Genomic DNA, 26,845 nt, shown 5'->3' on the forward strand with positions numbered 1-26,845 from the left:
ATAAACAACCCAAACAAACAAGCCGAAGGAAAGGGCCGTGGAATGAAACATCTTGAAAAATAACGGTAGTAGAAAAACTCGGCAAAATGCCCGTTTTGGCTCAGCTTCGCAGCAGTGCCCGGGGCGGGGGGAGCTGCTCCTCACCGCCCGCAACGGAGTAGCGAAGTCGGGCTGGGAGGCCCGCGGGGCCACGCCAGGGCAGTGAGAGACAGAGGGAAGCGATGAAACCGGGGCGAGAACGGCCCAGAAACGACCGACCACCGCCCGAGCCGGTCCCACCCGCCTCCTGAGGCGTTCCTCCGTACGCCGAATGCCTCCGCTCCGCGCGGCTAGGCAGCCCCCGTATCCCTCCGCGCTCCGGCCCCGGGGCGCGGCCCGGGCGGGAAGGCGGCGGCCTGGCCCGGGGCCCCAGCAGCCCGCTAGCCTCCTCCCGCCGCCGTGCCCCATCAAAGCTGCCTCTGTCATTGAAATATGAGGCCGCTTCCTCCCCGGCGGAGGCCGCTGGCGGGAGGCGGGGAGCGGCGGGGCGGTACGGCCGCCCGCCGCCGTGAAGAAACCTCTCTTTGTTCGGGCGGGAGGGGCCGGGCCGGGCCCGCCTCAGGCCGCGGCACCCCCGGCCACCTCTACCCGTCTCCGAGACACCCCCTAAGCGCTCGCCACGTCCCTGAGGGGTGTGGGAGGCCCCGGCCCGGTGCCTGGGGTGCCCCAGCGCGAAGGGAGCGCGGGTGGCGCTGGCCCTGGGCGCCGCCTCCCTGGCGGGGCAGGGACCGGAGGTCCCGGGTCGGGCCTGGCCTCGGGGGTGGGCGTGGGTCGGACGCCAGAGGGGGGGCCCGACCGTATCTTGCACCCTTGGCACCTGAAATGCCTCGCTTGTGGGTACCTGTACCCGGTTATTTTACATCGGAGAAACACATCACGCCTCTTTTTTCACTTTTAACAATGACCCTGATATATCTAGGCAGGGTCCTGCTAGGTTGGTTATTTATTTTTTTTCTTTCAGTGGGATCTGCTGTGAAGTAGCTGATGAGGCACAGCAGTGGCTGACCCCTGCTTGGTGACTCTGGTAAAAACAATGTGCTTTTGCGCGGGATGTGTTAGGCTCTGGCATTTCCTGATCAAGTAGGATTGATGAGCTGCAGCCTCTTTTGATGGTGCAGGCTGAGAGTTTGACACCCACAATGATAAAAGCTTAGCAGGGTCCAGGCTGAAAAATGATGTTGCAGAGTTGCAGTGGATGTGACACAGTTACATTCTTCTGTTTAGCATTGGACAAAGGGGGTAAAAAAAGACATAAAATGAATCTGTAAAATCAAGTTGCCTGGGTTACCTGCATTTTCTAATCTAGCAGAATTTAGAGGTTGAGGATTTGGGCATACATTTCCTACCACTGCTGGGAGATCAGGCATCAAGAACCTTATCTTTTTCAAGTGGAGGAAGAGAAACTACACCTGCTTTCAGTTCAAATAATATGATTTGGGCCCCAATTTGCCAACCTGTAGTACATCATCAAGACTTTTCCTTTTGTTTTCATTTTTCCTTTCTTCTGTTGTTGTTATTTGATTTGGGTTTTGTTTGTTTGTTTTAAATAACACACTTTTAGAGATGAAACAATGGCCACACCTTTTGTCTGCAGTTGTAAGAGGCAAGGTTTAGTGTGTATGCTTTTCATGCCATGGGATTCAGGGGGTTAAAGCCACATATTGCACAGATTTCAGCAGACTCCTTTGAGGTTGTGTGTCTCCTGATGTGAAATGCACCATAATCCAGAGATTTTTGATGGTGGAGGAGCAGTTTTACCCAAGGTGGTGTTTAAAAATTGCATAAAGACTTGGGACTAAGAGTTGCCTGACTTGAGGGTTTTGCAATGCCAGTGCCATGAGCAAGGCATGTTCTGTATTTGGGGTATAATAAGAGAGGCTGGGCTTGTTTCCTGGATTAATAATTCAGTTAAAAATTTGGGTTAAAACAAAAACACAACGGGATCCTGTTAGATCCAGCTGTTTCCACCCCACTACACACCCCCAGACTGTCATGCATCACTTTCTCCCCGTCTGAAACCACGTTCCCACCCTCGGAGTTAATGGTAGGGTGGGGGGTAAATAAGGAGCGGGGGCTGGGAGTGAGCAGAGGCGAGTGGTCAGAAGTATCATGTTTCTCAGGGTGTCACACACCCTATATCCCTAAATTCAATGTTCCCTTCACAAGGAACACTACTAACTTTTTTTTTTTTTTTTTTTTTTTTTTTTTTTTTTTTTTTTTTGCCCCGTGTAGTTTTTAGCTCGGGACTTGTGTGCAGTGCAAGAGGCTTTTTTAGGTGCGGATCTGGGAGGGCAGGACCTGCGGGGCGAGGACAGGGACCTGGAGGGACAGGGCAGCGTGCTGGGACGGACGGGGTGAGTGGGTGTGGGTGGGTGTGAGAGAGAAACCGCGTGTGTGGGTTTATTTTTTCCTCTCATTCCTGGGGTCTGAATGGAAAGCACGTTGAGCTGTAATTAAGACATCTTGGAGGCGTACTTAACTCATGACGTGTTGCTTTTCTTTTCCTCTCGGTGAGAAAGTGGCTCTCTCTTCCCTGAATCAGGTCCTCTGCCACCCAGAGCCACAAAGGGACACTCGGGACATAGGCACACACGCGCACACACTGACTTAAGGTGAGCATCAAAAACTTCCTCCGCACTTCACTGTCCTCTGTTTCGAACTGCTGGAGAGTTCTGAGAGCATCTCAACTCAGGAGCTCTGTGCAAGGTAAAAAAAAAAAAAAAACTTTTGGGAAAGGTTTTTACTCCTTTATTTCTCTAAGTCGGATGGGGGTCCAGTAAGCAATGTCTGTGGCATCAGCTCCAGGGCTGCACTGAAGCGATTTTTCAAGTGATCTAATTTGGCAGCTGAGGCGGGGGGTGAAGGTAAAAGACGGATTGAAACTGGCTAACTTCAATGTGTTTGACTTTAAGTGCTCTCTGTTACCAAAGGAGAGATCATATTGCAACTGCAGATTCCGTCTGAAAGACAAAAAGTTGTATACTTCTGCTCTGTGACTTCCTCCTATGGGATAATACATTTCACAGAGATTTGTCTTCCTTGAGGGATTTCTCCAGCCAGTCAGATGCTTTTAGAAGTTTTTAGGACGTAAAAAGGAGGACAGTAGAGTGAGCAAGAATGTTAAGGGCTGGAAGTAGATTTGCATAAAGTACTGACCATCCAGTTGGAAGGGAATAGATTTTTATAAGATGTGATAAATTACATATGGATGTCATTTTTGGCTATTTTTTGTCAGGGAAAGCCTCAATAACATTTGGCACAGGTTTCTGTATCATCTCCACTCACCAAGAAAGTTAGGATGCCACAGTATTTTGAATGTTTCTCTGCACATTAGCTGGTCCATGGCTATGATAACTGTATCATCTTACTGGCTGTTTATTTGGTTTTTGGAGTCAAATACATATAAAGGTGTCATTCAAAATGTTTTTCATGGCAAAACTACTTGTGTGGTAGGTTTAGATGTAAGAGGTTGGAAAGCATTTGCATGTTTGAATGAAGGAGGTTTATTGCTATTTGTATATCATTAGAAAGGGGATTAATTTCTGCTAGGATCTTTCAGGGCAGAAAATGTTGCCATATATGTTGCTGTGTGATGTCATGTAACTGATATAACACCTTCAGGAGACTCTGGGAACCTGGCAATATGTGCAAGAGAATTGTATAGATTGGTAACAGTAATGAGTTTGTATTAATGACTAGCAAGACTGTTTTAGTGATTAAATGTGGAAAGAAGCAATCTGGGAAGATTCCTATTGTTTTCATAGGAAAACATTGTTAGGAATATGTATGATGTGGTAGTTGAAAACGTAGATGCAGTGAGGCTGTGTAACTATGGATACACACCCTCTCAATAAACACTATTTCTGGAGACAGTATATTCAGCACGTGGAGAAATGTATCATAAAAAAGAAAATTATTATCAGCTCCTACGGAGAGGGAACCAGGAGTCTCATGCCAAGGTGTGTCACGCAGAATGCCAAATGCTTGTGCTACAAAGAGACAGCTCATGTTTCCTTGGTTTTTCATATCTAATGGAGACAGGTCTTCAACTCCCGTAAAGCACAGCGAAGTGGAGTAGCTCTGAATGCATTATCTGAGACTCTAACCCGTATGTACTTACCTGTATTACACTTAGTGACAAGGGGAAAGGGAAGAAGAAAGAATGCAGGAAGGAACAGAAAGAAAGAAAGAAAAAAAAAAAAAAAAGATTAATTTGTGATACTTTTCAACATAGCAGTTAAAGCAAAGTGAGAAAAATAATTTTGTAGAGAGCAGCTTTTTCAAGTTAAATTAAAAAAAAAAAAGGTCAGTGTAATAATCAAGACACTGCCGGTCTGCACTGAAATTGTGCCAAAAGGCCTGTCTTCCTAATAGGATTCCTGAATGTATAAGTAGATTCCAATAAGAAAGAGAAAAAAACACTGTGCCTTTATGAAGAAAAGTATTATCTACAGCAATGTCCTCTTCAGAGACATAACTGACTGTAATTCACAGCAAAGTATCCTTTCATTATAAACGTAGTGGGTTCAGTTTCTTCTCGTTTTCAGCTAGTATGGTTAAAACACTAGCAGCTACTAAAAAACCCTAAAGTAGTACAAAGGCTTGGGGCTGGCAGCAGGGAGAGGTTTCAGAAAAAGGTGGAAGGTTTCTGTGGCATGCTGCAGTGCACCTTTGTTTTTACAGTTTGTAAAAGGATGAGAAGAGCGTTTTCTACTGCAGGTCCCCAGCCTCTCTGATTATATGCTGATCTGTGACTAAGTATTTTTGTCCACTATTGGTCACAGTCGAGAGCCAAAAGAACTCTTATCAATACTTACTTAATCAAGTCACTTAACCTCCTTGCCCCTCACTAAAAATCTGGAAATAATATTGACCAACCTTTAAAAACTGTTTTGAGATCTTCAAGTGAAGAGTGACTTTGCAATTGCCTCTATTTAAATATATTGAAAGTTTTCCAATTCACTGCAAGGATTAAAGTGTGAGAACCAAAATTAATATTTTCTGCTTTTCATTTGCCTTTTCCTTGAAGAGGTAGTTAAACTGTCCTTGGAAGTTGAAATACTTTGCATTTCTGTTTTGTTCTAAACCTGACAGTGTATTTCATTACTTAAAACTCCCTTGAAAATGAAAAGTTTTGGAAAAAAATTATTTTCATATGACAAGCTGCTTCTGTTACTTGTGAGGAAGTATTAGACATTCTGTCTCCACTGTTAGTAACTGTAGCATACAGTACTGCACTTGAAAAGGTAGCTTGTAACTTGTAGGTAACAAAATGTTCTTTGGGGTAAAAAAAAGTCTGAATATACTTAGGATTTCAATCAATGGTGTTTAAGGAGGATTAGAGGAAACAGCTGGCTAAACAAATATTAGGTGTAGAGTGGATGCAGTGGTATAAATTAATAATGCAGTTCTTTATCTGCTGCATGAATGGGAGGTTTTGTGGAGATAAGACGACCTAAACATGGTCACTGTATGCCACCTAGTGGATACTGCAAAGAGTCTTTCAAAAGATTTTTCTTTTATTGAGAACATCTGTAAGTAATCCAGGTGCGATTTAACTATAAGTGGTTAGTTCTGTTCTGTTTTACCATTAAAAACTATCAGCGATCTTTTTTTTTTTTTTCCACTGTATTTTTAGGGGAGGTTTTTTCTGCTTTTTAAGTGCCTATTAGATCTAGTAAAAATCAGTTCAGCTTTTATTTAATGTAATTTGCCAGTAATATCTATTTCCAAAGACTTATTAAGTCACTCAGTAACAAATAGCCACATATTAACACTTAGTTTGACATACTGTGCCCTTACTGTAAAAGTGAAGAGATTTCTGTATAAATATTGTGGCAGGAGAAGCTATGTTCAGCAGTAAGGATTTGAAAGCTCCTTCCAAAACTCCTTTATCATGTAGGATGTGCTTTTGTTAAAGGCCCTTTTGTTTTATCCCTGAATATTTTGTCAATTAGAGGCATAGACAAAGAAAATGTCGAATTATTTCTGATGGTTAATAAAAGGTCATAAAGCCTCTCCATCTTCTTTTTCTGTGCATGTCATTTGTCTCCGCCTTCCTCAGACCTCACACATGCTTATCTCTTTGACTGTCCTTTGTATTTATTAGGGAAAGGAAAATTGCCTTTTTGACTACTGGATTGTTTATTCACTAGTAGATGTTCAGGTGCTGTCAATTCTCATAGCTCTAAAGGATTTAATGAAATTACAAGGTTTTAAGCAGGTATACATCTATCTGGTTATTCTTTGTGGCTGGTTTTATGCTACATGACAAGCTTACATGCTTCCACTTCCTAAGCTTTTTTAAAATTTCACTATCATCACAGCTCCCACTGTGGTCATCTCCTAGGCACCTAAACCAAGTGATGAATCTATGGTTCTGATACTACGTTTTCAAGTAAGTGCCACAATGGCTACTGGAGCAAAGAAGCATTAAAATACTTGGCAAAGTCAAGCTCCCCATGCTTCGCTTCTGCCTGATTTTCATCGCCAAACAGTGAACTGAATGACAACATCAAACTTAGTAGAACAAAAAATTTCTGTGTCCTTCTTATTCACTTAGCTTTGAAAGGACATTTTTTTGTTTCCTTTTAATTAGTACAACAGAAAGGAAATCTTGAACATGATCAATGTTTCTGAAAACAAACATTTAAAACTTGTGTTAAGAAGTCACACAGCAGTAATCTGCACTGACTACTTTGAAAACTTTTCTCAAGAGTTATATGAAATATTACCATAGGAGGTTGTTAACCTGATGCATGAGTTAATGGCTAAAATAAGGAAGTCTGCCTTTTCCATTAATCAGACGAAGTTTACAAATGAAATTCTAGGAAGGTAAAATACCACAGCAGCAAATGGGCTAATTGATTTGATGCTCTACTTCATAGGCAGCTACCTTTCTTTTTAGCCCTGCCTGGTACTGTGAATCACAGGCGCTGCTAATGGAATCAGACCCAAACTGTGCTAATAAGAGTCTTTGCAAGGCCACAGAGTCTCTCCCGGCACACAGCTATCCACTAGGGTCAGTAGCACACAGAGTCACCACCATTTCCTAGAGCAGGGCACGTCAGATACTATGGCAGAATCTACATCGTTAATTGTCTGGCATAACAGAACTAAAATCATGAGACCAGAAGAATGTCCCTGGATAAATGCCTCTTCCTTCAAAAAATGTCATCTTGGCATTTGTCTAATAGCAGAAGACCATTATCCTGAGACAGCTTTCCATTAATAATATCTCCTAATTACTTTAAATGCTTGCAGCCTACAAGGAACATATGGGCAATGGAGACAGGTTAGATTAGAAATGTGTTTGGCAGAAATCTAAGTAGTAGAAAACAAATGTTTCAAACTACTCTGGGGAAAAAGAAGGAAAAGTTACTCAGAGGTAGTTCAAATTCGAGTTTTTGAAAGTGGATGTATTAAGTTGGGATTTGTTTGGGTTTTTTTACATGTCATATCATGTTAGTTTACCCTGCTTGTGTCATGGTACCTGGTAAATCGTCATCTAAAGTATGTCAACAAATATTAGCGTATGATACTATGAGGTATACTGACATCTGTTGTGATTAACATTTCTGTACATTCAGAATTCCTTTCCTACAATAATGCATATACACATAGAGAAGAGGCGCTCTCTGTGCGCATCTATGCATATTATGTGTGTGTGTGTATATACACACATATATATATACACGCTCACATGCCCTATTAGAATGTGTAATTTATTTTTTGGAGCCTGGTGATTGAAAATCAATAGTGTAAAATGGCAGGCTGCTGTTGATTTGTAGTTTTTAGCATACAGGCTATTACCCTCCATTGTTTTAAAACTGTTGATTCATTGTTCCACTAGTTAGTGGCTATCACTGCTTGGCACTTGTGTTCTAGATCATATACACAAAAGGCATGGTACAATTCCACTGCGCTGTGAGATTCTGATCCAGCAAAACAATATATAAGCAACTTTACTTACATTAGTATGTCAGTGAAATTAATAGTAACTCAAACAGGGCTCAGTGAATAAAACTATTCATCTACTTGCAGAATAGCATCCATAATATCCACACATGGCTGATCAAAAAGCACTACATAAAGCTTCTAACCTGCAAATCTGTTTAGCTTTCTAGACATAGGTACCTCAGTGATGTCAGCAAAGTGTTAAGTAAAACTGTGCACATTTACAAAGAGTGGAGGAATCGAGACTTGCGGGTATGGAATCTCTGTGTAGAAGTACATGTTTATTGTAGGAAAAAAACTTTCATTGCTAAAATAACTTCCTAAACCCTCCAATTGCAAGTGAGTAACTGCTCATCTAGTTATTAATATTTGAGAAAATACATGCTACACCCCAAAATATCTATGAAGTGGTTGATTTTTTCCACAAACATATTTTCAAGCAAAAGGAAAACCCAGCCCTGAGTCACATACAAAAATACTGCTTAGAAATTGGAAAAGCACATTGCAAATTTTCCTGTTTTGTAATAGCGGTGAAAACGTTATAGTGTTGGGCACAACCAAGAGATTTATAAGAACCGTATCAGAGGAAAATAATGTTACAGTAGATGCTGTAGTTCTTTTACTGAAATTGCAGTGACACGTGTGTTGCAACTACAGCAGACCATAACGGTGCTGCCACCTTCTGATACATGCTGCTTATTACCTAAGGTAATTTGCTCCCATTTTCTAACACCGGAGATGCAGTAGTGAAGCTCTGCAGTTTTAATTTCATGTATAACCTGAAAGATTAATGAGCATATTGTTATTCTCAGATAAACTATGTTTCCAGATTTCCAAGATACAGACATATAAAATGTGATTTGGCTTTTATTAGCAAGTCAAGCAGGCAGGTATATTTTTTGGTTTGGTTTGGTTTTTTGTTCAGATGTTGCTGTATTTATTCTTTCATTTGTTTGGTTAGAACACAATTTCAGTAGTGTACTGAAATAAACTATGGTTGGACTCAATGACCTTAAAGGTCTTTTCCAACCTAAATGATTCTAAAAACTGTATTAATGCAGGGACTGTATAGTATATTTATCTGGTTGTGCATATGGTGATATGTCTGGTCACATATGTCACGTCGTGCTGTTCTGATGTACTTCGGGAACTTTATGATTGTCTCTGTAAACCAAGAACCGGTGGATCTCTCAAACATTTTCCGGATTTTGCCCAGCTGAAACAGTGAATAGAGAGGATGGTAATTCAGCTGTTATTATTGATAAAGATAATTACAGACTATTATTTTTTTTTTTACCCTTAAATGTTGATTTAAAGGTTTGTTAAACAAAATTATAATCCGGATGCGTTGTACTGCAGATCTGTTGTTTCAAATGTCATTGCAAATGAGAAAAGACTCAGAATTCAATAGATTAGCCTTAGCTTTTGCTGAAGAAGTAGCCTATCAACACGTTTGAGTGTCAGGGTAAGAGGCACCATGTTCAGAGTCATTTACCCAGTCAGTGGCTGGTGCCTGGTATGACACCCTGATGTGACTGCTCCCTGTACTGGTTTGAAGTGACCTGGTCCCTCGCTCCTCATGCATAAGGGAGCGTATGGTAGGAGACAGATAGATGCACTTGGCTGCTGCAGAGGTTATGTGTCTTTCAACACATCTCCTTTGAGCCTGTACATCATGTGCCAGAGTAAAACCAGTTGCATTCCAGATGTGTGACATGCTGGTCCTATTCTGACAACATAAAAAGCAGAAAAGAGCAGGTAGAAGTAGAATGTCTGTACAGGAGCAAAGGTGCTGTGCAGTTAAATAAACAATGTTATGTCCTGGGAAATCCAGCAGGAAAAAAATGCAACTTTTAACCAAGAATCTCTCAGAGTAGATCAAAAGAATAATAAAACATTTGTCAATGTGTCTGAATGGTTCTTTTTAATACCAACATCTGGTCTTTTAGCCAATGAATGGGTTGTTGCATCCAGTTTCCTGGAATTTTGTTCTGTTTTCCCCCGTGAGCAGGCTAAGAGAAGCATGTAACTATCACATTTTTCCAAAGCAACCTCCTTATTTGGTTGCATCTGCATTTTAATGTATGTTCCACTCTGATCAAATCAGACATATGAAAAACTTTCAAATCCAGTAGGCCATTCCCCAGTAGGATGGGAGAATGTAGTGGCATGTGTAACATCTTCATAAGCAAGCTAGGAAGATTGTCTTGATAAAACTAGTGTGACATGTTTTCAAAACTGGTTAGGAAATCAATAGCTCACTGTGAAAATAGAAATACATATCAAATAGGATTTTGCCAGGGCTAGTCAGCTTTGGTACTCTTCAATATTTTCGTTAGTAACTTAATAATGGAATAGAAAATATGCTTTAGTTTTTAGACAACGCAAAATAGGGAAAGATTGAATTATTTTAGAAGGTATGCTTTGAAGTTAAAATGTTCTTGCCTAACTGCAGAAAAAAATGGAAAAATATCTTTTCAACAAATAGAATGTGGTGAACTGAGGCACAGAGAAAACAATGTACAAAGATGAGTAAGGTTTAAGGTCTCAATTGAGCTTGTTCCGTTGCCAGATACTGCATTTTGAGAGCTGTATGGACCAGATAAAGAAAGTTGTAAGGAAAATAATAAAAGTGATAGTTTAGGAAGCATGTTTAGGAAGAACCAACTAAAAAACCTAAGCTACCCTAGCCTAAAGATGAATACACTGAAGGACAGGCATAATAATAAATCATAAAAAGGTACTACAAAGATAAAGTAATTCATCCACTCCCTATGTGTGTAGCAAAGAAAAGGAAAAGTATTTGGTGCATATTGCAGGAAGAAAGATTGGAGAAAGAGATTTCTAAAAGACGAGAAAGCTCAGGCATAGGTTGCCCGGAAAGCCTGTGAAGTCCCAATGTTTCAGTTTTGAATACCAGGTTGGACAAAATTGATAGAAGGATGAAGGTGTTGATTTGTTGTGGTTGTCTATTGGACAATTAGATAGTTTTATTTGGGAGAAATACTTTTGAAAACTATGACTTGTTTCAGCATATAAACAAGCAGAAGAGTATTTAATATAATCTAAAGAGGTTAATGAGTTTTCACTGATCGTGGCTCATGAAGATCGCTCTTTGTTCTTGAATATAGTAACTCAAATACATGATCTTTGCAGATAAAGTTGAGTCCAATCTGACTTCAAATCTCATCTGGGTAAATGGAGCTTGAGAATTACTTATTTTTAATCATGTACTGCAAATCTGAGATGAAAGAAGCATCCTTACCTAGGCATATCACGGCACTGAGTGATTCATTTTAGGTATCAAGTTGATAGAACCTTTAGATTTACTGTTTTTCAAGACGTATCAAGCAGCAAAAAATATACAGAGAAAAATGAGATAATGTCACTTGAATAGAACATTGCCAAGGAATAACGGGGTCGTCTATCAGAAAATCAAAGCTACCACATTTATGGAAAACACTGTAAGTGTCAAGGATAGCACAAACATTTATTTCCAGACCAGGAGACACAGCTCCTATAAAGTCATATTGTGAGGGTGACTTATTTTTGGTGCATCTGATGATTGATGCAGATTCTATTATTTCATCTCAGGAATGTTGGTTCAGGACTGCACCATTACTGAATTACTGCAATTTGTTTGTTTGGACTTCAACCTTCTCTGACATTATATCGGGCAAATGTGACTTTTTATTTCTAGCTGATTAGGAGTTTGAGCAAATCTGTATTTATTTCTGTGACTTGCAGTGTGCAGAATAGTAATCTCAGAAAACAAGCTGCCTTCTGCAGACCATGATATTCATTGATTCATTTTTATTTATTTTTTCATTACTCCAGAAACTGCCATGGAAGTATGATTTACAGGTTTGGGGGTTTTTTTGGTGTGTTTTTTTTTTTTTTTTTTTATTAGTACAAACTGTCCAGTTCATATTGGGTTTCTCACATAAAAGTTAAATAAAATCTTACAGATGTAGTGTAATAATGGAACACACATGTCAGAGGGCAAGAGTTAACCCTTACAAATATATCTAAAGAAAGGGAGATGAGGGTCTACAATGTGTAAGCACACTGTCGTTGAGTCCCTTTGACACCAAATGGCCAATTTAGCATATATTTCATATCAGGCTTGAATATGCCCTAAAGTATGGCCCAAAGTCATTAGAAATCCAGGATCTTGGTTCAAAGCCAGTTTCAGCTTTCTGTCTTGTAAGGCCACAGAACTGCCACCTATGAGCAATAGCTCTTTTGACAACGGAGTCACAGTCCCATTGTGTTTACTTCAGGGAAATTTATAGATAGTCTTTGTAGTCTAGAGGAAAACCAGAAGCAAGAATACGCCTATTCTTTTGCAATTAAAGGTTTGAAAGTTCAGTTACTGTACAATGTGCAAATAAATATGAACAAAAGGACAAATTAAACACTCTGCTGGTCAACAGCTGTAACTTTTTATTCCCATGTTTTTCAGATGCATATTGTCATTTAGGAAATCTTGCAGATCTGAAAAAAATGTAAAAGGCAATTCTAGTCTCTATAGCTACATAAGCTAGTCCCAGACTTCAGTAAGGACAGTGTAGCACAAAGGAAATACATGTGGGCTTACCTCAAGTAGAATTTAGTTCATATTTCTCTGTCATGGAGGCTTAAATGTGGCAGATGGCCTAGAAAGCATAACAGTCAACTCTTGCGATTCTCATAACATTTTGTGGGTTTGTTTTATTAGGTCATCAGTTTTAAAGTCATTATATTAGATAAGAGCCTTGAGTCCAACTCAGAAAAGTCTTTTTGGCCTTTATGCTCACCGTGGAATGCTTGAATATGTGAACTGCAGAATTAAATTAGAAAGTTCTAACCACGTGATTTGGTCTAGCAATTCTCTGTATCACTGGGTTCAGTGAGGCTGAAAGGGGCGTTCTCATCTCAGTGGTACCGAGTGACAGGAATAGGAGACAAAGGGTGCACAAAGAAACACAAGAAGTTCTGTTTAAATATAAGAGAAAACTGTAAGGGTGATTGAACACTGGAACAGGTTGCCTTGAGATGGTGGAAGCATCTCCAACAGGACGCAGACCTGAGTGAGTAACCTGCTCTGCCTGACGCTGCTGTGAGAAGAACGGTTGGACTGGATGATCTCAGAGGACTCTTCCAATCTCAGCTAGCCTCTGATTCTTTGTCTCCTATAGTCAAAATCATATTTGCTCATGTATCATCTAGATGCATGGTACTGAAGAGAAAAAGAGTCACTGATTTTAGCTAAAATGGGCTATGGGTTCTTTCTTGGCTGCTTGGATTCAAAAAAGCACAAGAATAAAGAAGGACAAGGTAATACAAAATGATGACAAAGCTCCACTCTGGCAGAATTTCCTGATGTCATTCAAGGAAAGAGGATGAAGGGCAAAAGTAGTAGGAAAGAAAGAGAGAAGAATACCAAAATTGTAATATTGCACTTCCTCAAACAAGAATAGAGAGGTGTGAGGAGGCAGCTCACCCTTTCTGTGCACACCTGCTGTCAAATATTGAACTGAAAACTGTCTGAACTATGTCTGAAAAATGCGTTTAGCTGAAGCTAGAGAAGGAAGCAAAGAAAGACAGCATACAGAAAACATGAGGCTCGTTTACACTACATTTCCCAATTGACTCTTCAGTTTCCTATCATGCAGCCCTTAATTGCTCTTGGCTTTGACCTTTAATGCAATTCTCCAGCACTAAACTGATCAGCATCTCTCAATTGGCTCAGGAAGCTATGAGTACTTCGTGGTTGATTCAGTGCTAGAAAAGCCGTTTGAAGTGTTATCTTTCATCTCAAAATGACTTCAAATATATTCCATATAGTGTATTGCTTGGACAGTGAGGAATGAAGCAACAGATTTGACTATGATTCTGACCTTTGCTTTCCTCCTTCTGTAATAAAATCACAGTAGAGGATAGCGAAAGATCCACAGGCGCAAAATAGACCATTAGGGATAAGTTAGTGCTTGCTGTATCCTTCTAGTGTAGTTTATCATTTCACTACTGCAGGAATTCTAGTATGATTACAGGTCGGGCAACTTTATTGCAAATCTGAAGACCAGCACCTTACTGCTTCTATCTCTCTGACACTGAGACTGAGAATTTCTTAGTGCATAATGGAGTGCCTGCAAAGGAATTACAGGGTCTCTTTATTGCCACCTCAACCCCTTGCTGTTTGAGGGGAAGAACTATGGTTGCTATATTAGCAGAGAGAATCAATATCAATTTGAGATTCAGGCATCTGAAAACAGATACTAATTGTTATCTTTTAATTATGTATTACTTGCAGTAGGGAAGAAAGTCTTACCGAATAGTTAAGACGTTTTACTGTAAAGATATTTTACTGTTGCTTGAGAAGCATAGTTTTGGTTCCCTGCTCAGACTTAAATTCTTGCATAACCTTGAAAAAGTTGGGAGCTCTTAGTCCTTCATTCCTCCATCTATAAAGAAGGGACAATAAAACTTCCCCTCTTCACAGGCATAGTATGAAGATACAGGTATTCATGTAGGCAACCTCATTAGTTTATTTGGTGGTGGTATAGAGCCGCCTATAACATGTGGCTGTGCAACCAGTTCTGTCAAGAAAGCCATATTATTGCCTCCAACTCAGTGCCATATAAATTTCTTCGTGTGACATTGTCCCAGAAATTGTGTATCTGCTTTCATGCAAGCCAATCCAATCTTGACAATTTCTAATAGCTTTGGGAGGGATTATAATGAAGGAGGTCCAGAGGAACTGCATGGAGAGTACATCTATATCATTGATCGTTGCTCAGTTGGTATCACGTAATGGTTTTGATGCTAAAGTCATGGTTTCAAAGGGGTTTATGAGCTTTCATGCAACACTGAGTCACAGCAAGCTAGTCACTGAGCCCGAAACAGCAATTCCTCTAGAAGCTGGAATAGTTCTCAGCACTCATGTTGCTTGGGGCTGTCATCTTCTATCGTACCTCAAATAGTCATTATTCCAAGTAAAGAAGACATTCCTACATGTTAAAGACAACAAGAAAATAAGGAGATGTAGTGGGAGTTTAGATAAAGAAAGTAATTTAGATAGCCTAAGTGTACTAGAAATTATATAGTTTAATAAAAAAGTCATCTGCCCCAGAAACTTTTCAATTTGCTTCTGGAAAAAATATAACAAATTACACAGAGATGTAGAAACAACCACAAAAAACCTACAAAAATTCATACAGCTTGTCACTTTAGATCTATACACATTTTAGTGATCAAAGTTAAAACTAAAAAACATATATAGTCATAGAAATTACATACGGAAATCTGTGCACCATTTTCAATGCAAGGGAACTGTCATTATTTACCTTGTTTAGGATATATTATATGTGAATGCTATGCAGTTACTTTATGAAGATACAAATGTCTACATGAGTAGAAGGTGAATCAAAATCTAGTCAGAATGCTTTGAGCAATGAGGTTATTGTTCCAAAGAGGACAAAAAAGGCAGTTCTGGCTCATGCTTTGTTGAAAATAGCCATGTAACTTTCCGTTGTTTATTTTTCCAGAGGTTAATACAACAGCCTGAAAATGTTAAATAATTACAGTAAAGATTGCATATGATAATGTGTGCTGGCTCATTGACTCAGAGGCCAATAATATCCCTTTTGATTTTCTGACTTCATTCTCCCTTTAAGTTACATATAGCTTCTGAAATGATTAATTTATAAACTCATAGATTTAATGGGAATATTTTTAGGTATTTCTTACTGCATATTCAAAGCAGGTAAAATTTTTTCGTATGCTGGCCAACAACATCATCTGTCATGTCAATATGTCTTGTATTCCATCCTAGCTCCTTGGGTTAGATAGATTGCTACTGTCACAAAGGTTTTATTCCTCTGTGAGCTGAAGGAAGGAATCAGTTATCAGAGTATGTGATCTTCTGTCTCTCAAGGCATTGGAAGATGGCTAATTCAAGTTTAGGAAGGCTAAACTTGGAAAGCCAAGCATCCTGTTGCACTTGTAAGTCCTCCTCTAGCCATGCCACTTCTGAGGCGATGACAGGCTGCAAACCCCAGACTGAACTGTAGCCTTGGGCAGGACTGTGCCATTGTCCTTGTTTGAGGTAAAACAGAACCAACTTTCTGTTCAGTAATTTCACTTCTTAGCTAGGCCTCTTCTGACTCTCTCAAGTTAACAGCATGTTGTGCCGAAAATGGTTCGTTTTCAGACTGATAAGACCAATGTTTGCAATTTGTGCCAAGGAATGTTACGCAGAGAGGCTCTTGCTTATACTTATTGCTATAACAACCAAGGTCAGCTCATTTCGTTATTTGCCCCGTTGGAGGGTCGGAAGGGGAAAAGCGTAGAGGGGTCCCACCTGCAGGGAGGAGCGGACAGGACAGGGGACCCAAAACTGACCAACAGGGTATTCCATCCCATCTGCCCCATGCTCAGCATAAAAGCTGAGGGATCAAAGGGTCAGCTCTCTTCCTTCAATGGCCGACATCCGAGGAGGACCCTGTCTGTTCATCTGCCTTTGATCCTGATCCGTGGGTTCCTGACTCATCTGTGGAATCCAGTTCCCACCCGTCGCTGAGTCCAGTCTGGGACTTCCCCAGTGCCTGCCGGTGGCAGCATCCTGGGAGCTTAATACGGTTTGGTATATACCGTATCTATTTCATTATTTTCCTTTCTATTTTATTAATAATATTTCATTAAAGTAGTTTAGTTTCTTCTAAATTCATAAATCTCTTTATGTCTCCTCCTCCTCTCCATGTACGAAAGGTTGGGGGGGAGCATCTGTCACCGGCCATTGGCCAATTTGGCCAAAACCATGACAGCCATCGATCTTCTCTAAAGCAGTGTTGCCTTCAAAAAACCTCTCTGGCAAACAGTGCCATTGGTCTGACCAACTAACACATGTCCAGGCCCTTGGGTTGACTCACAGCCAGCATGTCAGTCCTTGCTGTGCACATATAAAATCTCCCGATATTTTCCTCTTATTTGGACCAGTCAGTGCAGCACGTCTTGTGTGTATTTATTTCATAAGGAGCATTGGGCCAGGGCACCATTTTGCACACCATTAAGTGCACTAGCAAGATACTGTGATGTTAAAACCAGCTTCTATACACCATACTCACATTTTAAGCTGAGTATTTATTGCATAAGAAGATATCAGGGATTTTAGAGAATTTAGGGTATTCAAGATTTTAGCATGTGGGAGAGGATATTTATGACCTTGGAGTTTCACGAATGCCAACATGAAATTGGGCAAACTGTCGTAAATGATGCTTTAAGAAATATGATTTCGAATCCTATCCCCATTGTGGGTAGACATGATACACGCCATAGCAAGGTGGCAGAAGGGGTACATGGAAGGACCAGAGGTTTAACCCTGTATCTCTGAGCAGTTTGTATGTGCCCGTCCACCTGTTTGCAGCAGCTGACTTACGTGAACTAGCTGAGTATTTCTGGTAAAGTTATTACCCATGAAAGCAGTAATTGTGTTCTATTTAAATACTAATTGCTACACTTCTGACATACTTTTACTTTTTTGAAACAAATAGGAGCTGTGGGTCCCTCTGAGAGGTACTGTTCTTAGCAGAATACTGCAGGTTCAGCTAGGACCCATGGAGCTGCTTGCTGTGAGCTCATGTTCAGAAGGTTTTCTTCAGAACCATGAAAATAATACTGAGTTCTTACAAATCACTTTTCATCCCTATATCTTAAATTGCATTACAAAGATGGCAACTAGCATTGAGTCATTTGGTAAAAGTGGAGGTGAAGTTAATTTTTTTTTTCTTTTTTTCTTTAATAAAAAGTGATGTTCTGGAACACATTTAGCAATTTCAAAGCAAAGAGAAATCTTATGGCTTTTGCTTGTTTGTACACATCCATCGTGCAGAGAATCCTAAATATGCCAATATATACAGATGGTGACAAAGTCCATTTTCAGTGTCTATGCAATGACTGCATCCTGTGCGCTGCTCAGAGGTATTGTAGAGTCACCATGAGACTCAAGTAACAGACCGTCAAGGAGCACATTGCCGAAAAACATTTTCAGGTCAGGATATTGCCTCAGCTACCTCAGCTAGCCTGCACTGCTGAAAATGATTACTGAATTTAAAGCATATCACTACAGTAAGCTGTGGAATTGTGAAATTAATAACCTTGCTTCAGTGACCGAGAAGTATAGACAGTGCTGTTTAACCACTCCTCTTGCATGCTAAAAAACAAACAATGTTTGTCTTTGACAGTACCCACTACTCTGTTTTGCCAGACCCAAAGCATTAGATCACTGTTGTGGTTTTGTCTGGGATGAAGTTGACTTACTAGCAGCTGGTACAGTGCTATGTTTTGGATTTGGTGTGAGAATAATGTTGGTAGAACACCGATGTTTCCGGTAGTTGCTACGCAATCAAGGCCTTTTATGTTTCTCACACCGCCCCACCAGTGAGCAGGCTGGGGGGGCACAAGAAGTTGGGAGGGGACTCAGCTGGGACAGCTGACCCCAACTGACCAAAGGGATATCCTGTATCATGTGACATCATGGTCAGTATATAAAACTGGGGAAGAAGAAGTAAGGGGGGCAGGGGAACGGGGACAGGTATTTGGGGTTACAGCATTTGTCTTCCCAAGTAAGAAGAGTAGGAAAGGTTCACCTTAGGTTTTTTTGTTTGGTTACTTCATTTCTCATAGGTATTTTTTTCCAGGTAGTAGCACTGTTCTAGGTGTTTTAGAACATCTAGGAGATCTATTTCTAGATATCCTAGAGCACACTTAGTAGTTAGATTTTATTCTTTTATTTTCTTACCATGTAAACGCAAGAAAGGAGAATTTTTAAGCTGGAGGTGAACACACAGGTTGGAAGCTAGTGGAAAGTGGTTAAAACTTTTCATGAAGGGGAAAAAAGGCTTCTGAGGAAAAGTAAGAAAAAAAGTTTGGATAAAATCACAATGGACTGACAAAGTGGAGGTGCTTAACAACCACAGAAGTTTGAAGTGGGCACAGAGAGGTTGGATATTAAATTGAAGGATACTGGACCATGTTCTTTCTTCCTGGGATTTACTGCTTGTTATGCCATGGCACAGCAAGAAACTGCACTGTACTACTCACTGAGCAGCAAGTGTGTAGTCTTTCACTGGAAACACATGTTTTATTTCCTGTCTGAATAATATTATGGAAAAAGTTTCTTACAAAATTTTATTAAAAGGTAAAGAAATAGTAAATAAATGTTAGAAGTGATGAAGAATTGTAAAGAAAGAAATCAGCTAAAGTCCAAATATTGTTTCTGAATTCAGAGCACACGTTGAAAGTCTATGTTGTAGTCAAGGTGGTATTTATAGCTTGTACCTTCAGAGTTTACACTAGAAATGAGTTTATAATGGAAAGTATGTCAGCTTATGAGTGTGCCAGTATCTTTTTTCCAACAAAATCTAATTTGAGACATGTAAACAGAGGTGTTTGCAGTGGAGGACTAGTGTTGAAGGCCTTTTTTTTCTTTTCTTATAACTAATTTGAAATCCTTCATAAAATACATATGCCAGTCCTTTTATAGTAAAAATGAAGGGAATTTCTCTGCTTTTAAATAGCATCTGACTTCACAGACTTTGATGTCCCAGTTGTAAAATAGAGATCACCCACTAGCTCACAGAGTAACTGTAAGGAACGGTGCACAGCCACAGCACGTTCTCAGTTCTTTCTCTGATTTTGATTTTCTCCTTTTGCTCTCACTCTGCTCCCAAGAGATGCGATCTGTTGGAACCACGCTCTGCTTTACACACACTGGTCTGTCGATTGGTGATTTGTGGGCAGGAATGTTGGACTTGACTCAGTCTCCACTCCCGTTCCCCAACTTGTTCCAGCAGAACCTACAGTCCTGCCTGCAGTTGTACTTTTGCCCTTACTGCCAAAGTCTAGACTACAATCTGCTTTGCTTAGTATGGCATTTATGTATTTAGAGCTGCACTACAGCTGCGGAAGAGCTGTCTTCCCTTGGGTGACCCATGTAAAGCACACCCAGAACTGAAGTCCAAATGAGATGCTCGGCCAAAAAGTGTTCCTCTCGTCTCCCCCAGCTCCTTGCCTACGTTCTTGGAGAAAAAACTCATTTTGATGCTGCAGTTGCTCTCCCCTTCCCATAAAAGAGAAAGTATCACATTTCTTTAATTGCTTTTCCCTGCAGCACATCTGAGACACTGTGACTCCCTTAGAGTAAAATGCCTCTGGTATCTAACGGCAGGAATTGTTCCATCTTGACACCAACAAAGATCAAAGCTAAATGCCGCAAGTTAGTCTAGAAGTGCAAGGAAAACAGTCCTTACTCTACGTTTATATAAAACAGATCCATGACTATACCTCAAAAGATGTGTCATGTAAATTTCAGATGAAAATAGCGGCGTTCAAAGGCATTAATTCTATGTAGTGTAATCTTTTAGTGGCATGTTGGAGGTGTGAAATTGTCCTTCATTAAATGCAGGCTTTATATGCATGCTTTTATGTCTATGTCAGATTTAATTAGAGTAATGACCTGATTTTTTAGGAATAGATTTCTACAGTCTATACTGTTTCCAGTGAGACTAGATTATACAAAAACTCGTTTATTATATTTATGCTTTTCAGATTATTTCCTTTTTGAGGCTCATGAAAGTACTTTTGAAATAGTATCCATTCCTCAAATTGACCAAAAGACAAAAGGGTATTTTATAAGATTATTATCACATGTCAGCCAATTAAACCATGCTTTTTAATCATCTGCTAACTTCAGTGACATTTTCTTTACTACTTTTTGCTATGACCCAAAAAATGACAAACCCCTCTCCCCTGGATGTGCAGTCCCTGTGAGAATGTTAAAATAGCTGTCGTACATGAATAACCCATTTTAGAAACAGATTAACCATTACACAAGTATGAAGGAGGGGTGGGCGTGGAAGTTGCAACTGGGACCTGCTCAAGTCCGTCCTGTGAGTTTCCAGTCCCAGAGAACATCAAGTTAATAGTTTGTGAGTAAGTATTCACTTTCTGCCTGAGATCCATAACAACTGCATAAGCAGTCTTTTTTTTTTTTTTTTTTTTTTTTTCAGAGCAGATAATGAAGTGTCTTGATGCTTCAAGAGTTATAAAGAGTTACAAATTATTTTGTTGCAGACTTTGTGTTTGGTAATTTCTAGAGAGAGGATGACAAATTTCTTGCACACTGGTTTATCTTACCAGCTTTTAGTGGTGCAATCATGTCAGCCAAAAGCATATCTTGCTTTACCAGAGTATGTTCAACAGCCGAAGTTCGAATGGTCATCCATACATATGTACATATACATATACTTGTACATGTACATATATATATACACACATAAATTGGTGTGTGTATATATGTAGCATTTTATATGCACAATGGGGAACCTGAGATGGGTTTCACCTTTTTTTCCTGTTGTGGCTCAGGCAGAGCGTCTGCCCTCCAGTTCACAGTGATAGCAGCTACTGCAGGAGCAGATGCCCCATCGTAGCCAAAACAGGGGCAAGCGGCTGGGCGGGCTCAAACATGCAATCCATAGGCTTTCTGCAAGGCAGCCGTGGGCACAGGAGAGCAGGACTCGGGGTCTGTAGCTGCTCCACGGGTCACTTGTCCACTGGGTTATGTACCACTGATGCAGTTGCACAAGGGTAAGCAACCCAGGCTTTCTATGATAGAGTTTACTTTGCTCACCAACTGCTATCAATTATGCTCTTGGAGGCTTTTCCCCTTTTAACTATGCCTACATTAGGGCTGACCTGTCAGCATTGCTCTACCTATCTAGCTAAATCAACAAACTTTTTCTAGTGTAGATTAAATTTAATTAGGGATTAGCGCAGCTCCCAGTCTCTTGTTTGACAGCCCCCAGGCTGGGAGGTGGAGCTCTGCTAGGGTTGGTTTATGGAGGTCTTCACAGGGATAGGTTTTGGTGTTTTGGGCTTTTTTTTTTAACCCTTGCCATTTGACTCTTTAAAAACCGTGCCCTGGCAAAATAGCCTGGAGAATGGCATTTAGGCTATGAACCTTGACATTTCTATGTAAGTGAATCTGTGCATTTGGCCTCTGAGAAAGAAATGAAACTGAGCTGACCCTACAAGATTGAAACTACTGGTAAGTGAGAGATCCTAGAACAGTGACCTATGCCCGGTGTGCTCTGCAGTTTATGTAGCTTGGGAAATTTCTGCAAGTCACTGAGATGAAAACTGGCTTTAAGGAGAAGCCAGTGTCTCAGTTTATTTGATAATTTATGGTCCTAGCTGAAAATCACAGTCCTAACTTCTAAAAGCAATAAGGAAATGGTAAACCTTGATGATGCTTGCCACAGATCTCTCATGGTCTGACAAATACTTAAGGTAGGTGATGTTACATGTGGGGTGGAGAAGATTTACTATTATTCCATAGTACAGACTGGAACATCTGAGAAGAAATGAGCAGAAATACCAACTTTCCAGGGCAATCCTTAGTAGGTCCTCCTGATTTCTTCTCTTCCCTGTGAGGCAATGGAAGATAGGGGCAACAACCCCTGCCATTAGCATACCAAAAGGAAAACCAATCCTTTTTCCAGTAGCAGCACTTTGAGGCAGGGAGTCTCCACTAAGACAGTTTTTGGAGAGGAGTAGTGCATTGCTTGCATTGCTTTTCAGGTCTTCACCTCAGGCCACACTTTTAACACCCCTATTTGCATTGAGTGGAACTTCCTATGGAAATTTTCCTGTTGTCCTCACAATTAGTTTGTCACTCTAGTCTCTGGGACAGGTACTTGTTGTGAAATTAGCAGTGAAGGTTTGGTAACTGAAAAAAAGAGCATGAGAAGGGCACTGTGTCAAGGCAAAAGTCAACCTTGCACAGTGTCCAATGATCACCTGCAGTAATTTCTTAGGAAAAGAACACATATTCCCAAGAAAAAAGGGCAGGAATAGTGCAGACCTTCTCTGGCTCGTGTTTCCAACATCTTTGTAAGAGATCCCTATCTGTAGCATGTGAGTGTTCCTAGGATTCCCACCATTCTTTCATAGTGTGACAAACCCTGCCTCCTAAGCACAGCTTTGATTCAGATGTGAAGATGTGGATTGGGTGGCATTGGTTGGAGGGTGGTTCAAAGCCTTAACAACTGCTATTTGAGAACTGGGAATTATAACTGTGAAGTTGAAACTGCCTGCATAATCCTGAGGACATTAAAGCACAAACAAAAGCCTTGCGTTTATTCTGGATGACTGTAGAAATGCTGATCCCTGTAATTAACCCGGTTGAGTGGCACTTGCAACTACCTCTTTGAAAATCCTACCTCTTTGCCATTTATTTAAACTGGATATCCTGCTTAGGCATCTTTAAAACCCCATCCATTTTCAGCCTACCAGTGTTGTGGGTGTTCTTATTACTGACTAAGCAAGGATAAGGCCTTGTCTGGCATAACCTGAATCAGTACAATTTCCTTGTTAACTGAGTTCTCCAATTCAGAGATTGTCAAGAATACCTGTTGGTGAGTCTTTGGGGTTTTTTTTCTGAAATCTGCATAGGTTTACTTTACCTGAAGGACTAACCAAAAGACAGAAGATATTGCTGGCAGCCAAAATAAATGTCAGAATGGTTCGATTAACAATTACATTGATTATTTTAATGTCGTCTGTTTCATGTCATACCTCAACAAACTAAAACCTGTCCTTAGGCTTTTGTTCTCACGGTCTCTGTCTTTGTGTATACTAAACACAACTCTGTGCTGTCTGTGGCTTTCCATACATACTTTTTCTTAATATATGCTTATATGGCTACTTAATTTTGTAATGTAGAAGGTAGGTGTTTCCTGGATGTAGATTTTTCAATCACAACTTCATAGACCTGAATATATCTGAATATAAAATATGATGTACGTTTGTTCTTGTACTAGGTGCACTAAACTGCATACTCTGAAAGCTGTTTTGCTTACACAAATTAAGAGAGTTTTATTTACCATGATAAGTTCTGCGTTATGATTTTGTCAAACAATTGCAAAATATTCAGTTAATTCTGTAGTTTACATTTTCTGAAATTTATTCAAACAATTGTACTATTTCCTTAGGAGGATATTAAACTAGGATAGTGTGTTGGGAGGAACTCCTGTATTCTTTTTTATGTTATGTCTTTGATTTACAACTATGTATGTGTTGAAATTCTCTTTATTTTCTCAACTTAATATCCTGAGGCATTCTTCTTAGTGGTCCAGAAGTGGCCCTTTATCTTTACATTATTCTAAATCTCAAAAACATCACAACTAAAATGCGTTGTGGAGAGACTGCATTGCCCTACCATACTTCTGGAACGTAAGAGCTGTCTTCTTCACGTTTTGCACATACCCACTGCAGCAGACAGAGCCAAACCTTCCATATGACTGAGCATTGCAAAAGTCAGGCCATTAAGCCAGCCACATGTGTCTCCATTTCACTTGCAGATATTTAATGATCTGTATCAGGCACAACAGCGTTGTTATGTAAAGCATAGAGCCCACTTAGGAAATTACAGGAGTCAGATACCAGGTCAGAATATTAAAAGCTGCTTTGAAATATCTCTCATAAGAAGCTCCGATGATGAGAAAGGTACTTTGCTGCCAGTGCTGAGTATTACTGAGAGCATGTTTGTAGCTGTATGTGGAGCAATAGCAAGCCCTGTCTAAGTATATTGGATCATATCATTCATAGCGGTAGACAGAAGAGTTTGGACTTGCCATGAAAAGAAAGAAAAAAAATCTGCTTGAAATAGGAATTGATTAACCTAGTTAAATTGAGGACTTTGCTATAAGTTAGGTATACAAGAACAAACTAAATGTATCCCTTTTTCATAACCTAGTCCTCTTCTATCCACATTCCCCTTCATCCCAGGCAGTTTTTCACAGAACAAGCAAGTTCTGATTTAAAACTAGCTGTGTTTCTTTCCTCCCTGCTAAAATGTCTTTAGGAAGACTGTGATGTTTTTCTACAGCTTAAAAATCATTTAATTTCCAGTTAAACTTATTTATGGCCCCACTTGTTCTGTTCCTAAATTTTAGCTGAAATGTCCTTTTTCTTGTCTGGCATTTACTCTGTGATATATTTATAGACGGCAATTATATCCTTGTTCAGCTGTGTTTTGACAGACTAACCAAGACAAGGTCTCTTGGTCTCCTTTGAAAAAACACGTTTTCCTTCCCTCTGATTGCCCCAATAAACCCTTGTCTGCATGGCTCCTGTTTTAAGTTGCTACCTCTGAATCCCATGGGACCAGGGGTGCAGGGAATACATCTGAAGGTTTGCCAGTGGTATGGAGTTGGAAAAGAGATTGCCAAGGCGCTATGGTGGTACAAAGTGGTCAGTACCACTCTGCAAGGCTCACTGGCAGCTCTGTTGCCAAAACTTCCAATTTCTGTTGCAGCACACATGAAGTCCATCTATCTAACCATCCATTTAATCCAGTACTACGTGCTGATTCTGCTCCATACAGACAATGCCTTCCACACTTTTTCATCCACAAATTAAATCAGTATGTATCTACCTTTTGTGCCAGCTCATTAATTAAAATACTCCATGTAACAAATCTGGTCTTGAGATTGCTCCTTGAACTCATCTGGTGATGCCCTCTAGCAAAATTTTGGGGTTTAGCACAAGTATATCATCTGCCTTTTGTGAATGTCCTTGCCTCTTTACCTTAGTCTCTTCCTTCTCCATCCTCAATAGTAAGTTCCCATGATGAGTCACAGGCAATGCTTTGCTGCTTTCCTGGAAACCAAGTAGCATAATCTGATCAAGTTCTCATCTAGACACAGAACTAGTCTGGTGTGATCTACCTGTGGCAAAGCTTTTCCTCTTCACGGGCACTACATTTACTGTTCACTCGTCCCAAAGAAACAATGCAGCTTCCGAGATGTATTTCTTCAGGACCATTAGTTTGCAAGTTTAGTTTTCAAATTATTATCTTTTTCTCTTGAATCCAATAAATTATTTTCCTGTTTTTTTCTGGTGTTGCTGTTAACTTAGTTCAAAGTGCAGAACTGCAATCACTATTTGCCAATATCTGCAACTGGTAGATATACAGAGCCTGGACCTTTGAATATAAATTATTTTTTGGCATCTTTCTCAAATCTGACTTACAAAGGATGTCTGTGCAAGTCTCTGTTATCATTGCCATAAATCGGCAAGCAATTATTTTTTTTTATAAGCAATTGAGTGAGTTATGCACTTTTTGACTCAAAATAAAAAGTAGCTTTCAGACCATAGTTTGAATTTGTTGTATTGCCACTATTGTTGAATGTTTTGTAAACCAAACAAAAAAAAAAACAGTGTATGCATAATAATGAGGCTTCACTGCTTAGCAATAAAATTTTAAAGTGTTACCTTTATGTAGATTAATTCCCTTACTTACTCCACAATCTTAAAAAGGTTTCTTATCTTTTTTCAACAGAATTTAACTAACAAGAAGTTAACTGAACAATCATATGACTTGTGTTTTTCCAGGGCTCTCAGGCTTAAGATATTGCAATGAAAAGATATTTAAGAAAAGCAGGGGGAAGCTCGGTACAAGTAGACATCTGCAAGTTTGTCTGCATGATACATATGGTCAGCTATCACACGGCACACAGTGTTTGTGAGTCCTTTCCTTACGCAGAAGTCCCCTTCTGTTCTAGATACTGATATGTCTCATTGCAGCGATGTGAGAGCTCCTTCTAGCTGTAAATACATTCGCTCCCACAATACCCTCTGACCAGAAAATGCTGTTACGCTGTGTCACAGATAGTGAGCTAAGATAACGAAAAATAATCCTCCCACCACTTCCACGCCCTCCAAGGTCCCACATGAAGGGTAGGGAGGGCAGAGTTGAACTCGTGTCCCCCAAAGTCTGAACTCATGCCCTAACCTCTAGACCTTCCTC

General features: G+C 40.0%; 1 protein-coding gene across 1 annotated transcript in view; it reads left to right on the forward strand.

Annotated features, from left to right (window-relative positions):
- The first annotated feature begins 2,615 nt into the window (after positions 1 to 2,615).
- The window catches only part of HAPLN1 (hyaluronan and proteoglycan link protein 1), a 64,166-nt gene continuing 39,936 nt past the window's right edge, over positions 2,616 to 26,845 (forward strand). The window contains exon 1 of the mRNA XM_054186192.1: positions 2,616 to 2,651. The gene's annotated coding sequence lies outside the window, so the exon portion shown is untranslated. The remainder of the gene's footprint in view (positions 2,652 to 26,845) is intronic.

The sequence above is a fragment of the Rissa tridactyla genome, chromosome Z (assembly GCF_028500815.1).
Source record: "Rissa tridactyla isolate bRisTri1 chromosome Z, bRisTri1.patW.cur.20221130, whole genome shotgun sequence".
Taxonomy (NCBI): Eukaryota; Metazoa; Chordata; class Aves; order Charadriiformes; family Laridae; genus Rissa; species Rissa tridactyla.